The 18,354-nt window shown below is 37.8% G+C and overlaps 1 protein-coding gene across 3 annotated transcripts in view; it reads left to right on the forward strand.

Annotated features, from left to right (window-relative positions):
* Positions 1–481: 481 nt before the first annotated feature.
* The window catches only part of PPARG (peroxisome proliferator activated receptor gamma), a 61,904-nt gene continuing 44,031 nt past the window's right edge, over positions 482–18,354 (forward strand). Inside the window, exon 1 of one of the 3 annotated variants that reach the window (XM_075052771.1) lies at positions 482–637. The gene's annotated coding sequence lies outside the window, so the exon portion shown is untranslated. Of the gene's footprint in view, positions 638–974; positions 1,120–1,705; positions 1,716–18,354 lie in introns of those variants that run through there. The other 2 variants (XM_075052770.1, XM_075052772.1) reach the window with 2 other exon arrangements.

An 18,354-nucleotide genomic window follows, 5' to 3' on the forward strand; every position in this document is an offset into this window, starting at 1 on the left:
TTCAGTATACAAATAATAAAGCAAATGTAGGCTCTCTTTCAAAATGCTTGATGACTAAGAACCGTAATGAGGCAAATTTAGGATCCTCTGAATCTTCTAATGATGTCCAAGAGATGGAGAGTTTTTAAAGATAAACTGTTGTATCCTGGGGCATCTTGACTTACAAGATGAGTCTCAAAAGCCTGTTGATCTTATGACTTTTTTTTCACATCTAACTTCTTTTTAAAAGAATTGGAGGGTGAAATAGAAGGAGGTGACATGCTTGTTTGAACTTGCTCTCCCTTGAGACTTACGAACATAGCCTATACCATTTCTCTCTGCATTCCTGGGCGGGGGGGGGGAATAGGGGGAAAGATAATCTGTAGCTGAAAAAAGTGAGGGGAAAAAGAATTTCATTTACCTCAGTTACTGCTAAGAATCTTTTCAGAAAAGCCTTTACTCCTGTCACAGTAGGATACAAACTGGCGTGAGGTGACCAACCCAACTACACGCAGCGCAGAGAGGAGTTAGCTGGAGAATGGGAACGCAAAAGAGAAAGCAGTTAGCAGCCGGAAAAGCTGAATTTTCAGTCACAGGAGATTACAGAGAGCAGAGATCAAATTCCAGATCCACTCCGGGGCCCGCGGTCAGCCCTCAGGTACACACGCTCGTGATTTCGCTCAAGGGGCACGGACGCGGAGGGAACCGCCTGGGGCGAAGGGACGGGCTCTAAAGGGGAAAGGAAGGAGAAGCAGCGCCTCCTCCTCCTCCTCCCTGACCCGTTCCCCCTCCGCGTCCACCTCTTCCCCCCGGCCCTCCCGGCGCGTTACCCCGCGGCCGCCGCCGAGCCCCGTACCTCAGCCCGGGCTCCCGCCGCCCAGCGGCCCCGCCCCGCCCCCCCCGTCCCCACAGCCCGCCCGCGGCCGCGGCGCGAGCCCCCCGCACCGCGCGGCAGCCCCGAGCCCCCCTCGCTCCCGCCGGCGGCTCGCCCCTCGGCGCCGGCCGTGTGGGCCGGCGGGGAGGCGGCGCCCGGCCCGGGGGGAGGCGGTGCCTGCTCGGTAGGACGGGCCCGAGCCGGGGGGGGCGAGTTTATCCCACTAGAAGGGAACAGTTTCTCCCGCTGAGACTTGACAGCGCCAGGTCGGTGCGGGGCTGCGGGGGACCTTCCCCCGAGGTGGGGGGCGGGGGTGGCGGAGGCGTGAGGAGAGCCGCGGGCTGAGGGAGACTGGGGGGGGAGCGAGGGGCGCCTCTGTGGGGAGAGGGGCCGGCGAGGGCTCGGGGGCTCGGAGGAGCTTGCTGGGGGTGAGGGGAAGTCGTGCGCGGTCGGGAGCTGCGCCCCGGGATGGGGCGAGGGCTGAGCCCCGGGCCGGGGGTGGGGGGGGAGGCCGCGGTGCCGGGGATGCTCGGGGTGGCGGGGAAGGAAAGTGGCTCCGCGGGAGCGGAGTGTGTGTGGGGGGTGGTGGTGTTAGAGGGCTCTTCCCGGGGCGGAGGGGAGAAGCGGGAGCTCTCGGGGAGTACGAGGCACGGCCCTGAGGGGAGAAGGTCTGCCGGGACGGGCTGCCGGTGCCCGCGGGGGCTGTGTGGGCGGGGAGAGGGGATGAGGCTGCTCGGCGGCCGGGCGGGGAGGAGAGGCGGGAGGGAGCGGGGCGGCGGGGAGGACCCCCTCGGGAGGGCTCCAGGTGCGCCGGGCTGCGGCCCGGAGCCGGCCGGCGGAGAGCGTGGGCGCTGTGTCCATGGTGCTGTACTCGGGGCAGGGGCCGGGGCCGGGGCCGGGGCCGGGGAGGAGGGCTGGGGAACGGTGACTCATGTGGGTTAGCTCCAGTCCCTCCGAGAGGAGGATGCTAGGGAGGGTAACGTGCGTGAGGGGGTGACCTCCTCCCCTGGAGGAGATGTATCCGGTGGTTGCAAGGGGCAGACCGGACCGCGGGGCGTCCATGCGTACTTGCGCTAGGGGAAAGGAGCGGACAGGGAAGTGTTGGTGCTCACCTGGCCGATTCACTTAATGAATGAACAGATTTTTTTTTTTTTTTTTTTAAATTTCTCAACCGCAGAAAGTCGGGGAGCCTTTCTCAGCCTGCAACAACTGAGATGCTGTGTTGAAATATACAGTGTCTTGATGGCATGCCTCAGGTTTGCAGGAGCATTTTGTAATCTTCCTGGTGTCATTTCTCTCTAGGGTATTCTACAACTGGAGAGTGCAAGTTCCTGTGGTGTTGTAACTTTGTGGCACTGTGTACACACGACAGTACAATGCTGACTTAACAGTGATGTATTTATTAATATCAGTGATATAAGAGTGGTATTTATTCTGATGAAAAGCTCAGGAAATTATCAGTTTCTTCATGTACTGTGGAGTCTAGGTTCCCTTGAATCGGGAGGATCAATTATAATTATCCTTGAAATAACTAGGGTTGTGGGCTAGCCTCGTATTTGTGACTTTCTGCTCTATCTCTGAGCAAGCTTTTGCTGTGGAACATGATTGTAATGTTCCATCTAAAAATAAGTATTAAAAAAAAATCTGGTACCAATTAGTCCATAATTTAATCAGTAATTTACCTTTTAAAAGGTTACTATGATTTGTTACTAGTTAACTAAAAATTCCCAGTATACACCAAGTAACTACGACGTATGACACTCGGTGCTCTCCTTCAAAAAGAAATTTCATATATTGTCCTCCCATTAATATCAGAATTTGTTGCATGAAGACATGCGTTTGACATCATTATTCTCTTTGGCTGTCACAAAAAAAAAAAAAACCTGCTGCAAAAATTGCTTAGAGATCTAATTATGAGATTATAAGAAATCACCCTTAGCAGTGTGTTAAGGCATGTGGTACAATATAAGCATGGACTTGCCAAGGGGAGAGAGAGTTGAAAAAAGTAGTTGGCATGGACTTTGAATGATAACCAATCAGAAATATCATTTAAAGATACTTTTACAGGGGCAGCTTTTGAATTTGAATGTTCTTAGGCATCAGTTTTGTAAAATATCTCATTAACTTAGTGGTTCAGAGTTTATATATCTGTAACAGCCCTAAGATAGTATGTATTTCTTAGAAATGCCTCAGTGTCAAATTCCTGGATAATATAATTTATTAAACATCAGCATTCAATGAAACTTCCATTACAAAATTTCTGCTGATATAAATTTATATTTCATATAATAAATTATCACAAAAAACCTGAGGTGGTGGCAAAGTATTAGAATTTAATTGAAGAATATTGAAGCTATGCCTTTTAGCCTTCCTTATGATACTGATAAAAACACCCACTATCAGCACTGCTTCTAAATCTGTCTCTTCTCTGAAATTTTTAAATAACCCTAAGTCCATTTCAAAGTCAATAAAATAAATTTAGGCCCAGCTTCCATTACTGTCAGTATAATTTTCTACTTATAGCAATGGCTAATAAAATGAATTTTGCAAAAAGTTATATTGTAAAAACAAGGAAAAGTTTAAAAGTAGAACAAAACCTCTGTCTTGTACAAAGCTGGACTAAATAATGAAAAGTATACTTAACTTTTTTTTCACCTTGATTGCTGAGGCCCTCTTTTTTTTTTTCATATAATCTGTTTAGAACGATGTAGAATATACTTACTAGCCATTTTTTGTAGCCTAATTGTGAATTGCTAGTTGCACATATTTGATATTCAGAATTTGATTTTCTTTTACTAGCTTTTGTCACAAGGATTATTCCTGTATTCTCCTCTGGCAGGCAGTAAAACAGTTTCCAGTGCAGTTACTCAAGATAAATTAAAATACAATTATAAATTCTCCATGCTAAGTTCTTTTGAAGTCATGGATACAATAATTTCCATTAGTTATTGCTACTAGTTTCATTTTTTAATCACTGATAGACTTATTTAATTTAGCATGATATTAGATGATGAGTGCTAATTATTCCACACTGTATTTCCATAATTATGTATATTTTTTTTAACAGCAGGGATCTACTTTTCAGGTACTTCATACCAGATATTCTTTGTGTGTCAGTTAACTTTTTGTGAACTAACAAAAGAAAAAGTTAGAAATAATCCAATGCAAGAGAACGTTGTTATACTCAACTCCTGCATACCCATGCCACAAACAGAAGTTGAGGTTTCCCATTAACAGGTCAGTTCTCAGGGATTTCATTTAACTGTTAGAGAGTACTTGGAAAAAAATCTCCCCCTTGCCTCCTTTTTTTTCCCCCCTGTGGAGGCCTTTCCAAGGCAGAATGAAAAATGAAAGAGCCATAACATTTGTCTTCAGATTCCCAGGAATATGAAATGTAAATTGATTCCTACATTAAATGATAAACCTCTCACATTTCTTTTGTCTGTTCCCCCCCACACTCCTGCTTTTTTTTTTTATGAAGGATAGTCTGTCTTTTTTCAGTTGTGCTTTCTTTCAGGTTCCAGTGACAAAGTATGTAGAAAATGCAGGTGCTAGGCAAGTTGTCACCCTAGTTGTACTTGCACCTGTGGTGAGTGGGGCTTGGGATACTTTCAGATGTTGCAGGTATAAGGAGATACGAAGGAGAAAATACATGTGGCAACCATAGGAAAGAGTAAGTTTCTACTTCAGTATCAGGTCTTCTACTGCAACATGGACTTCTCTTTTGCCTATTGCTACAAAGATGTCAGCTCTTCTCACGCCATAGGACAAATATACAACTAAATCTTTTGTAGGCTTTTATTTTTTTAATTTGGGGGAAGAAAAAAAAAAGAAGCAAGGCCTAGTCTGCAGTCTTCATATCTGAAAACTTTCACAGAACTTAAGTCAATTTGACGAGGCTCACGTTTTTCTCCCACTCCACCCACACCTTGCATGATATTATTTGGTCTGTTTGTCCTCTCCTATAGAATTGAACTAAGCAATTACATCATTCTCCAATTAAAATTCATGATACGTGAACTATATAGATATTTCTAATTACCTGTGTTGCAGTAGTACCTAGCAGCCTAGTCAAGATTGGGGCCATCTTGTTACTCACTCAAACAAAAAGATTGTCCCTATCCTTAATACTATATGATCTGTGACATGAGGATACAAATAGTTACAAATTTACAATGGAGACACAATGTAGTAGTGAGATTGATGCAAAAATTTAAATTTAAAATTTCAGTGCGTTGATTTATGCTTACAACAGTAATAGATTCTTACAATGGTAATAGATTCTAATCTGCACCCTGACAAATACAAAAAAAGTTAGATATATGTGTGACAACAAATCCCCAAATTTACAGCAAAAAAAACCCCTAACTTATAAGGAGCACCCTATTCTCTATATACAGCTGTTTTTAACTTTGCAGTTTCACTAGATTGCACTGCAAATAGAAAAAATATCCTGCTTAGAAAGGGGAAGAGAAGTAACTACCTCAAAAGCTGGGTTGTGAATTTCTGGAATCGACTAGCAGGTGATGCTTTGTGGACTTGCATAAGCCACCCCCTTCCCTCATGACTAAGCAGATCACCTCCATGCCATGCAGTCTGCACATTCAGGACAAAGTCTATGAATTCAAGTCTATGAATCCCAAAGTCTACTCTGCTGGTTGATAATTAGCAATTTAAAAAACACAAAGCTTACGTAGCTTTGTGTATGTATGTTCAAGTATGCTTGATGACTGCTAAGATGAGCATACATGTATGGTTATGTACATACTTGTAAGGGATATGTGTGTGTAGGTAACGTATTAACCCTATGTTACCAAATGACTTCCTACTTATCTCAGTAATGTTCAAAGGCTATATATAGTATCTGATAACACAGTATAATAAATATTGGATAATATCCCAACAGACAAATATACAGAACATTCCACCATATCAAAAAAAGATGATGTTGGTTTATTGGAAGATGCATAGTCTAGAAAAAAAAATCCCAGCTTCATTCAGGTCAGTGGTGGTTCTGCTGTTTCCGTAGGGTCAGGTTTGCAGTCTACATGCAGTGTTAGGAATTTTGTCTTGTACACGGCTTGCTTCCATGCAAGTACTATTAAAGTCAGTCTGTGGTTTTAGTGTACTGAAAATACAGGGTCCAACTCTAAATGAATTGCTGTTTGCTCAGTGAGACTAAATGTCTGAAATTAAATAACCATGAATATATATTATAGCAAAAGTCCTACATATTTGTCTTTAAATTATTTAAGAAATGCTAGCGTAACAGGAGTAGTATATTTATCTGCCTTTTGTTCTGGAATTTGTGTGATCAATTTCTTAATGTATTTTAACTCTAAATGAAATACTAACATTTTGATACAGACATTGCAGTTGGTATTAGTTTATTCTAGACCTTCAAATTAGACATGAGTTCTAGTTTGGGTCTTATAACAGCTATTATGGGAGGAAATTATTATACTTTGTGCTGTTTTACGGGTTATTGGAATTTCTTGAGCTCCATGGGGACTTATGTCTTTCCTCTTTATCACAAATCTCACTGTGACATATTTTAGATTCCCTTTTGCCAGGGTCCTATACTTTTTTATAGGAGACTTCCAGCTTCGATTCCTCTAACTTACCTGTATGTATGTATAAAATTCTAAATATGTTATTTTCATAGAAACACTTTTAGCTGTCATTGAATAGGCATATTGAATAAGTGGGAGTGATGGAAGTTTTCTTATTGCGTCGTGTGTTTTTCCACTGAGTTTAAGCAAGTTACTTTTCAGAGAATTTCATATTTGCACAAAGTAGCCCTGCCCAGAATTACGATCTTGTCTTAAACTTTTTACACAATATGTGATTATGCTGCATTGCATAAAATAGGATTTTATGTTATAATATTATGTTATAAGTCCATAGTACTTGTGTGTTTGTTTAGATTTATTGAACAGCGATGTTGTGTAACTGCTGTAACTATTCTTGGTTGTGTAGCAGCAGTTTTGAAGTTTGGGAGGCTTTGAACTTAGGTTGCTATCTATATACAAATAGAATGATGTACATTTTCAGTATTTATGCTAGGGGAATATTTTAATATTGCTGTGAATTAAGTTCTCAACCATGGTGGTTTGAAACATATGTCAGACTACCAAAAGAGTTACACTAAAAAAAGGAACTATGAAAAGAAAAATGTTAATTACAGGCTTTAACACTCACACCAAGATCTTCTAGTAGGGGTGGTCAGAAAAACAGGTTTTACTACCTAGACCTGGTGCTTTGTGGTGCTATCTAATATGGGGTCTTGTGGAAAAATGCGGCCACTTCTATTTACTGCCTTTCATAACGTACATACTTCCTCATGATAGGTTTAGGTACTGACTTTTTATGTCTACAGTAAATAAAACTGAAGAGTTTATCCTTTCATCTTGAATATGTTTTACTTGGAGTTACTGTTCACTGTCCCCTACAGTGGTATTTCAGCTACAAAATTTTACGCTGAATCTCAGTTTTTAGCTTCATAAAAGCATGTTATTAAGTGGTATATTGCTAAATTGATGTTTAATCCTACCTAAGAATGTTAAAAAAAAAAAAAAGCCAAATTTTATTTTCAGTTACACCCAGAGAAATCTATAGATAAGCAAGTGCAGAAGTATGTGAGGCCAAAAGGTTGTTTTATTTACACAGAATTTTATCTGTATTCTCTAACCTTATTCAGGACCATATTTAATGGAATCATGAGAAATTTTGAAGAGGCCACAGGCTGAGGTTCTCATTCCCTCCAGGACAAGGAAAAATTATTTTATCTATTTGCTTTCTAGCCTGTAGTATGGCTGAAACAAAGTTCTTGCACTGACCTAGTGATGTAGCTGTTCCTCCAATTCTGCTGAAGTTAACCACTGATAGTGGATGCATTTACTTTGTTGAGTCACTGAAGTTCTGTGAGGATTTTACTGTATTTCTTCTCTACCATCACTCCTGGATGCCATCATTTGCACTTAAACTGCATATCTGAGATGCCTTATTTGTACACCAAGGCATGTTAGCGTAGTTGATTTTTAAAAATGATTAGAAATATTAAGAAAAGCAGGCTAGTGTTTTATTTATTTAAATATCCCGTAGTAATTGTCGACATAAAAAGAGTTTGACAAATGACTGCATATTGCAAGACACTCATATAAAGGTGTAGATTTTTGGGGTTTTGCCTAGAACATGATTAAAGAATGTGGAAACAAAAGTTCTGCAAATATGCTTTCACTTTCAGAATTTCCAGCTGTTGCTGAAGATGGTTTGAGATGATAAACAAGATGAAACAGCAAAGGGATTTCACATTAAATTAGTTGTCTGAATGAAATAAGCACCACTAAAAAGGTTTATTTTTCTGGATTTTTTTTTTTTTTCCATTTACATTACAGCTATTTCCAGAATTGCTGAATTGGCCTGGAATAGGTTATTTAGTAAAGACCTCAGCTAAATATGGGTTCTTACAATTAACTACAAAATAAGTTTCAAAATTAATATTACAAAAGTTTATTATGACATGTCCTGAATCTGAATTTAAAATAGGAAATAAGCAAACACTGAAGAATTACTTTGAAAGGTTCAGGTTTTTAACAGTGGTTTCAAAGTATTTTTCATTATTATCAAGGCAATGCAAAATAATTTTAAAAAAATCCTATGGAAGCTTAATTAGTAGTTCCTAGGTTGCTCTTTTTTTTTTTTTTTTTTTTTTCCCCCAAGTTATTTGGATGTTTGCACATAAAAAATGCTATTGCAAGTAAATTCCATGCTTGCTTTCCACGATTAGCTTGCCAGTTGATCTTGGTTCTGTTCTGCAAGCTTCTTGGAGTATTAGCTATGATGTGAGCTTGCCAATTGTCTTGAACTGGTTAATTGTTTTTTGTGATGCAGAGAAGAACATTATGGCATGATGAATAAGAGACCCAAGAGGGTTCCTTACACAGTTTCCTTTGGGCACTGCCCAAAGACTTGTTCTTTGGGTCTGCCTCGTGATCAGGCTGGCTAACTTTACCCAGTTAAATTGGGTGCGGCGGATATTTATTATGTTCACAATATCTTGTTTGGGTTTTTTTACAGTAATCCAATACCCCAATACCTTGTGTTAAATATACACTTGAAATCATCACGCTGGTTTAGGTTTTACTCAGGCTAGATAGGATAAAACATCAGGTTATGCAAGTTACTTTCTGACATAGGTAAAGACATTTTCTTAGACCAGGATTATTAATTTATTAAGAAATAGTTATTACAGCACAGTTGGCATAGGCAGCAATTCTTGATAGTACGTGAAGAAGTACTGGAAAACCCTTCAGTATCAAGAACCCATTTTTCCTCCAACAAAGATGTTTTCTTGTAGACATGTGTTCTTGAAAATTTTTGGCAATGAAAATCTTAATCCAAAAATAGAATATTAAATATATATTTTTCCTGCAAACAAACCTTCATGTTTTAATTTATCTAAAAAACCAAGCATGCTAATGTCATAGTTCACAGTAACTGATCCCATTATGAAATGAGTCTGTGTCTAATGGTCTATCATTGTTTTCATTGTTCTGTGCATTGGAATATGGTATCTGTCAGATTTTTAATGAGTCACAGTTTTCTTAAGAAAGGCATTTTTTTATGCAAGAAAAGAGTTACATACAGTACAGCAGCACTCTGAGTTGTACAGAATATGCTGTTTCATCCTTCATGATGTAATACTGAGGATGTGGAAGTCATGTGCATTTCTTTCCATTCTTTTGGGTCACCAGGGTGCCAATTTTGAGTAGGAGAGAGATCAAAAGAAAACAGCTTTCTGTATATTTTATCAATTCTGTTTTTAAAAGATAAAAATATTATCAACAGTTCTGCTTCTTTACAAATGAAAATATCCATAAAACAAAATTTGTGCAGAATAGGTGGAGTAATGTGCAATGTTAAGATAGGCTCTGGCTTTAAAATACTGTGAAACAGCTAGAATATCTCTAGTCTTAATAGAGGGTACTGGTGTTCGGTATGATTAGATTAATTGTAGTGGTGGATTAAGGCAGGGATCTAAGGCCAATGCGGGACTTTGGAGGCCCAGCAGAAAAGAGAGTTGGGAAAAAGTGAAAATGCTGTCCATAATGAGTATCAGGAAATTTAATTAATTAATTAATTAATTAGTTAGTTAATTAAAGGAAATTTCAAAGGAAGGCAGTGGGAAGATTGGCTAAGACTCTGTTGTTTTTCTTTATTTATTTAGCCCTTTTTATATTTCCCAAAGAAGATCTTAAAAAGCAGGGAAATTCTTTAAAAACACAGATGTTTGAGTTTCTTTCTCAAAGTTTAAAGTTTATTGTTGGAACCTTCTTGATTTTGAATTCTTCTCTCTGGTCTCTTATGAGATTTTCAGCTTTTCTTGGTGTAAGATGTGCTGACAATGCCATAACGTGGTCTTTCACTGTATTTTGGCATTCCTACTCATTGTTCTTTTTCTGCCCAAGTTTGTTCTGTTTTTTAAATCTAGCCTTATTTATTACTCCTTTGAGAACAGGAACTGTCTGATATGCTAACAACAAGTGACAGCTTTCCTGTCACTAAGGACAGGAGAACAGGCAGTGAATATTGCTGAAGTCTGAGGTAAGTTTAGAATAACAATAACTTGTACATACACTAAATTTGATATACTGTAGTGTGACTACATTCTCTGACGCAGGCTGTGCAACAGATTCCTGTCTCCTCCCCCATCCACTAACAGGAAGGCACAGCACAATGTTATACAGCATGTGGCAATTTTAAATTTCTGCTGAAGCTTGACCCTTAGACAGGAGGGTAATTATTTTGTTGTCACTGGTGAAATAACTGTACTATGAATCTCCTAATAATGTCAGAATGAATTGATTTAAATTAAAACAAAACAAAACCAAACCACAACAAATTGGTAGACATGAAAACAATGAGAGACAGTAGGTCCATCTCTCTCTTTCCTCCCCTTATCTTCATTTTGAATAAAAGGAGGAAAAGGATTGAGGTGAGTAAGGTGAGACACCCAGTGTAAGGGAGAGATACAAAGTAGAGAAAAACTCTAGTTGTCCTGGAAGGAAAGCAGAAAAAAAGCAAGGAGGAAGAAGAAATTGATGCAGGTATGGTTGCCACTTTCCTGATAATTACTCCAGGAAGGGCTAATGAATGTAGTAATTATACCTGGCAGTTACTCTGTGGGAGAAAGGAATTCTTTGGCGTTCAAAACGGTAAGAATGATAGAGTGCTCATTTAGCTATGAATATGGAAATTAAATAAAGACAGTGTAGGCTAAATACTAAATAGCACTGCTTTCTGATTCCAGTATTCATATAAACTGTTGTATAGCCCCTCAAAGAAAGCATCTTCTGAATAAGAATTTCTGAAATTAAGTTAGAGAAAAAAAATTGGAAATCTACTGCAGAGATGAATGTTGCATTGGGAAGAGATACCGACAGACCCCATAGGATTTTCTTCCCTTCATCTTCTATGAGCCATTATTTATAACAGGTTCCCTTATGCCCTTTGATGCTGTACAGTCCATCTGAATAGTCAGTTTTCTTCTACAATCATAGGGCACGTGGATTATTTTAGCTCATAGAAGTTAGGGGTGATTTTGAGGTGCCTATTGTATCCAGTATGTTGTTAGCTGTTCTCAGAGCAGGAGGTGAGACAAATAGTAAGCAGTTTCCAGTTTGCTATGATATTGCCATTTTTATATTGTGGACTTCTGAAGCAGCAAAATATTTCTTCTGTTCTCACGTGACATGAAGATCGATAGGTAGATACCTCTGTTAGATGTCAATTACAGGAATTTGATAATCTTACTTGCTTTGTTTTTCTGAGTATCAAGGATTTAACTTGTATCTTAGAGTTTTCCATCTCTGCGGTTTCTTTTTGCACAGATACAATATTTCACTGAAATAAAGTGCGAGTTTGGGAAAAATAGTTCAGTACACTTTATGTTAGCTCTCCATAAAATGGTGTACAAAGGAAATGCATGTTCGGTGAGATATATGAGAGTTCTAGAGTCTTATTCACATTCACACTGATGCTGAACGTCTTCAGAGTTGCACGCTTCCCCTTCCTGAAAGCTAAGAGTACCTGCTACATGTATTGCCAGCTTGCAGGCAGAAAGTAGGACCACATTTAGGAAAAAAAGCTGATACAAAATAAAATAACTCAGTGAATTTGAGGAAAACCAAAACAAAAACCCAAAGCAATTATATTCCCTAGTCTCGGGGTAGTCTAATTGAACTCAGAGGCTAGGTCTGTACTAATAAATTAAAAAGTGCTGTAACTTGGGCACAGGCTCAGGAACTGGATTGTTAAATGGTTACATTCTTAGAATTGTCCCTTGTCCTGTTTTAGCTCAGCCAACTAAGAGCCATCCAAACACTTTCCAGAAATACTTTGGGAGTTATCATGGGCCATGGACTATTTGCAACAGGCCATTTAGGTATTGCCACCAAGTTTTGATGACTAAGAGAGTTTCATAATGTGAGTGGAACAAATATGGCCAGAGTGAGAGTCCTGGTACTCTTTAGTTTATTAGTATAGCTGAAACTGAGTTAGTTTAAATGCCTCTCAGGTTTGTTATAATTTCCTTTTAAATTTCTTCCTGCCTATGGACCAAGGTGAGCTGTGCTTAATGTTCCATTGATAGATTTTTTTTAATTAAAAAAATTAATAACTTATAACTTGGAGATCTTTGGAATTTTGAAAGCTTACAGCACACAGGAAAGAAATGGAAGTTGTATATCTGGCAAAGTAGACACTGTAGATGGTTGGCATTTTATGAAAAGAAATATCTATACAAGTCATTTTAGTCTATGTTTTTTGTCCATGTGGCTGTCATTTAAATAAATAAAAGGACATATAACAAAGTCCAAAATCTTTAAAAATACTTCTAAGATTTTTTTCTAACCCCTGGTGAAGGATCAAGTTGTTATCAGAGCTTGTGTTGCATGATGGCAAAATTCTCTCTCTATTTAAACATCTGTCCTGAGCAGATGTTAGTAAAATACTTGAATATGATATAGACATTACTCTGAAAAATATGAAAAATATTTTGAAATTTTTACTGTCCTACTCTGCTCTAAGAACTATAGATAACTAACATTGTAGCTCACCTTTAAAGAATACATTACAACTTGTTTGCTCTGAAAATTCCTTTTGGTTCAAGTGAAAGTACACAGTGCAAACAAAGTTATGAAATGTGTACACAAGGTGTGAGAGTAGGTGGTTTTACTTGTGTATAACTTTATGGTTCTGATCCTTCAGGGTAGTCAATGCAATCTGACCTTTATGCTCACCATCTCATTGATTTGAATGGGATTACAGATGAATATTAGGGCCAAATCAGACTGACTGGTTTTCCCCAACTAGTGTCAACAAATAAGTAATGGATTTTTTAAATTTTTTTAAATGAAATAGAAAGCACAGAGTTGTAAAATCTAAACAGATGAACATGTGTTTTAAGACTTGAAGATTTGAGAGCTAAAATATTTGACAATGTGGCCACTATTTTAAACCTCATTTCTGTTGTAAAAATTGATAAATATTTTGACTGTTACAATCCTTTCAGCTGTGTCACTATTGATTCAATTAAAGAAGCAGAAAATACCATGTTTTGTTAAGACTTAACAAAGATACAGCAAGAACCTACTATAGGTAATTAAATAGATGAAGCATTCAAGAAGAAACAGAGTAAGTTACAACATTTTTCAAGAGGATGGGTCACTAACTTACTAATAAAAATAGGACAAATCAGAGACACAAATCACAATGTAAGATAAAAATTTCAATATTTTGACTTCAAATAACTGACTGGCAATCTCAGAAACAGCACAAAGATAAGGAAGTTCTGTTTAGCTTTGCAAGAAGGACATTGTCTTGAATATGGGAAACTAGAGATGGGGGAAAGCACTGCATGAAAATTATTTATACAGGAAAAATACACCTCAATCCTTTGTGTTATTCCAAATCAGTGTCATTTTTAACCCATCCCACACTGGATTAAGTCAGCACCTTGTTACATGTGGTGTACCAGCAGCACGACCACAGCCAATCTAAACTAGATCAGGAAGAGTAGTCCAGAAATGCAAAGTTCCATATGATCTTTTCCTGTTTTCTGAATCTTGAAGGCATAATTTTTCAAATTGCTCCACCTTGGAAAATCTTAGCTAAAAAAGGAATTAAACCATAAGAAATAGGTGTCTGGTGTGTTTATGTCAAATCAAATAAAATTTTTCAAACTTAAATGATTTCTAATGGAGGTAAGAGTAGCACAGAAGGACAAATAAAGGGAATAGTGTGTGTATTATCCTGGCTGTTAAAAAGTATTATTCTGTCCTTATACAAATTGGTCTTTGAAAAGTAGAACCAATTAAGTTAGTTTCCCATGGATAAGTTTTTTAGGAATTTTTCATTTGGATTTTCTGGTATTTATTACAGGGTGAGCTCAAACCGTTGCTCTTTCAGTGGTGACACTAACAACAATTTAGGCATATTTTCTTAAAAATCCTCTACATTGTAGTCACTTCTGGCTGAAACAAGCCAATGTTTTCCAAAGCTATGAAAAGAAAGAGACCAACAAAGACACACAATTAGAAACAGAGAATGTTATAAGCCTTGTAGCTTTAGGATTACATTTATCAAATGAAAAATTAGTCTTCTAATGGTCATTATATGAATCAATCTGTTAAATATTAATGTTTTTATAATATGGTTCAAATTGCACTTGAGTCTAAATTTTAAAGTATTCTGCATACCTTTGGGATATGCTGGCCATTTTCAGGAGCCACTGAAATATGGAACTTAGAAAGACCTTTCAGAATGAGGCTGTATCTCAGTTAATATTACTACAAGGAACCGGAAGCACCAGAAATCCCAAAGGCAAATATGTTCCCTTTTGGTAAATTAATCATGGCTTCCAGAGCAGAAGGCACAGAAAAACATCTAAACATTTTCAGTTTATTCTTAAATACTTTGTCAATCTTTTGAAATTTCCCTTTCTTTGTACTTGAACCACCAACTGTTATTCAAAATTGTTCCAAATCATAAATTCATATAGCCTGAAACTTTTTCAAGATAATAAAAAAGCAGTTTGTGGCCCCTGGGAGAGTAAATTCCAGGGTTAATTTATAACTAAAGCAAATGTATCTATAAAAAGAAGAAAAGCTTCATAAGAAAATATGTTAACAAATGACAAGAAAAAAGAGGCTTGATAAAAGATATCAGAACTTGTTTGGCACCAGTGATTTTATGACTGAGGAATTCAATTATAGGTGTGTTGGGACTACCAAATCACAATTCTTTAAATTACTAATGGGAGACAAAGCTCTTTATCATGGTCTGAATGTGTTCACATGCAATGTTCAGTCCTGCCCTCTGTAAATAAACTTTTAGTGCTTACACTATGCATCTGCATTGAGAGTCTATGTCACCAGAGTAGAAAAAGATACACAATTTCTGTTGAATCACTTTTCAAACATGCCTGCTGATACACTCTTCTATTAGAAATTACTTTAGCCAATAGATTTCTTCCTGTAAGTCTGTAGTATTCACCTTGTCATTTTTTCCTTCTATATTATTAGCATTTTTCTAGAATCTTGGTAGATTTCTTTGCAGAAAAGTTAAGTATATATGACATCAGGGTACTCTACAGCGATATGCAGTAAATCATATCAGTTTGGATTTGTTTGCTCCTTCGTTAGATACATAAGTTTCATAGAGGTCTTTAACCAGCGATGTAGATAGTGACTTTGTACTTACCTAAGGGACACAGATTAGCCTCGGATCAATTGCAAATTAACTCCTACAGTCTGCCTATAATCTAAATTAGTTTTAAGGCTGTCTGCTACTTGGTTGTTAGAGTAGTAAACCTGTATCTCTTGTCAGTCGTTGAAAGGGGAAAGGCTGTTTCTGGAAATGCAAATTTAACTATTGGGGACATCCCCCTGTTAACAGCTGTTGCAGGAAAATTTAAAGGACTACATTTTGTTTGCACAGCCAAATTACAGCAGACAATGTGCGTCACTACTATGAGAACTACAGACCAACGAAACTCTTAAAGATGGCTGAAGTTGTTTGGGGAATCATTTGAATCTTTGTATGGTTTTGTTGGACTTGTCATTGCTATGACATTCAAATATGATCATGATGAATTTATATTATACCGCATTACTTTGTACTATAATGTGGCATCATTATAAGAACATTATATGCACAATGCCTACCCAAAGTACTAAGTCAGCAGACTACTTATATGAAAAGCTTTTTAAAAAGGAATTTATCTTATTTCATCACCAGTTCCTTTTCTTCTTTTGTATCTGTAGTTGAACAAAAATGTTGTTTGCATAGTAAAGGCTTAATACATAAAACTTTTACCCCGAATATCCAAAGAGCAAAATATTTAATTCTTTTAGGGATCTCCTTATTGACCCACTGATCTTTCTTTCAGTGAGAAAATTACTCTCTCCTGAATAAACACTTATTAAAAGTTGTTAGGTTTTGCAATCTTGACCATTTGAAAATTTTAAAATATAAGCAACATTATTCAGCTTCTAATAATTTAACTAATGGTCTCTGTAGGCTTCATTGACATAGAGATATAAGGGCTGAGAAATGTTAAATATACCTGACTTAAACTATTAAAAAATGTTTACTATATATAAGTACTTAAACTGTTATTGGTAGATGGTAATCATCCCATATTACAAAGAGAGAGATCTCTCCTCTGCAGAGTAATTTAGAGCAAGAGACTACTTTAGCTGTTCTGAATCAGCCTCTAGAGGAACCTCACTCGCTGACCACCGAGGAACTTGAGATACTATTCTTGTTGGCCGTTTTGAATACCTGCCACGTAGGAAAATTTTGAGAACTGATTTTTCAGCCTCCTGCTTTTAGATCAGTTTCATGAGACCCCAGAAAAATTAAGCTAATATAAGAAGCATGGAAATGCTGAATTGTGTGAATTTGTGAGACAAGATCTGTATCATGGAGAAAAAAAAGAGTGCTGTAAAGGTAGTAACTGTTCACCCAAAGGAATATGAATGTGTTCCAGAAACAAGCCATTATCTCACAGCCAGTGCTACCCTAATCCTCTGAATACAAGGAGTCCATAGGCCGTAAAAGTCCTCAAAGCTTAATCTCAAATGACATTGGGGGGAAAAGAAAAAAAAAAAAAAAGGGTGAAAGATTCAGGGAAATACCTTTGTTATGTTCCTGGGGTTTTTTTTAGTTAACGTACCGCATGATTTTCCTCTCAACCTCTAGGAATGCATTGGATGTCTGTCAAGACCACAAACTTGTCCGTACTGTAGAAATGTATGAAAGTTGTCTCTATACGGAGTTGCCATTGCTCTTTTCCTTATCTGTGAAGGAAACACAGCAACTCCCACTGGGGAAATCTCATGTTAAGTTGATCTTAAAATAAAAAAATCAAGGGAAAGGTCATATCCTAATAAGCTGTGCAAATCTAAATTCCCAGGGAGCTTCAAAATGACATTGTATGACTAGGACTTTAACAATTTTCCAACAATGTATTTTTGAACTGCTTCCAATAGTGTTTTTAACATCCGAGAACAAATAGTAAAATAAAGATACAACTGGCAAGATACAAGACCCAGCTGAGCTCTACAATTGACAGTACATAACCCATTGATAATCTGGGGGCTTTGTATCTGACAAACATAATGGAATTGGCAAATTTTCCTGCTTTCATTGAGATGTAAACCTTGTGAGGAAGCTATTTATTGATCAGCTTATATATTATTGTGATCTCAGTATCAATAGTTTCTACTCTTTTCCCTAACCTAGGATTATAGACAAATTATTTCCTCAGAATGTCTGAGGAAGGAGGAAGTTCAATTTGAGAGCCTGCTTAGTATGGTATGTATGTTTGTGTTGGCAGAGATTGTGGCTATGTTATGTTCAGATATTGACCAGGAGGTGCAGAATTCCTGTTCAAAACCACATGCCATTGTTGTCATCCCACAAAAGTTAAATTAAGTAAACTGATAGAAATTTTACACAGTCAGTTTTAAAGGAACTAGTGTTTGACGCCAAATTATCTTGTCTGATTCAGTGAGCATATTATGTAGAGTTGTACAAAATATTCCATAGTTCCAAACAATGAACCAAGTCCAATACCAGTTTACATCAGAAACAATCTAGGAATTCTCAAAATACAGGGGAGACCATTCTCTAATTGTAGTAGTTTTACATAGTATGCCACACACATTTTACAAGCCCATCCTTTACATTGGAAAGGTGTGCCTATATAAAGCTATGAGGTGAATACTGTCTTCTTGTAAGCCAATGAAAACCAGTTTCTGCTTTGCAAATAGTTTGGTGTTTAACCTATTTTGTGATGATACAGTGATAGTAGAAAGTGAAGGTTAGAGATCAAAACCAGGTTCTAAATTCCCAAGCTCTCCCAGTTTAGATACGTGTAATGGAATTAGATTATAGTTGTCCTTATTTTCATCCTTATCATATGCCTCTAAACC

Source organism: Buteo buteo, chromosome 21, assembly GCF_964188355.1.
Source record: "Buteo buteo chromosome 21, bButBut1.hap1.1, whole genome shotgun sequence".
Taxonomy (NCBI): Eukaryota; Metazoa; Chordata; class Aves; order Accipitriformes; family Accipitridae; genus Buteo; species Buteo buteo.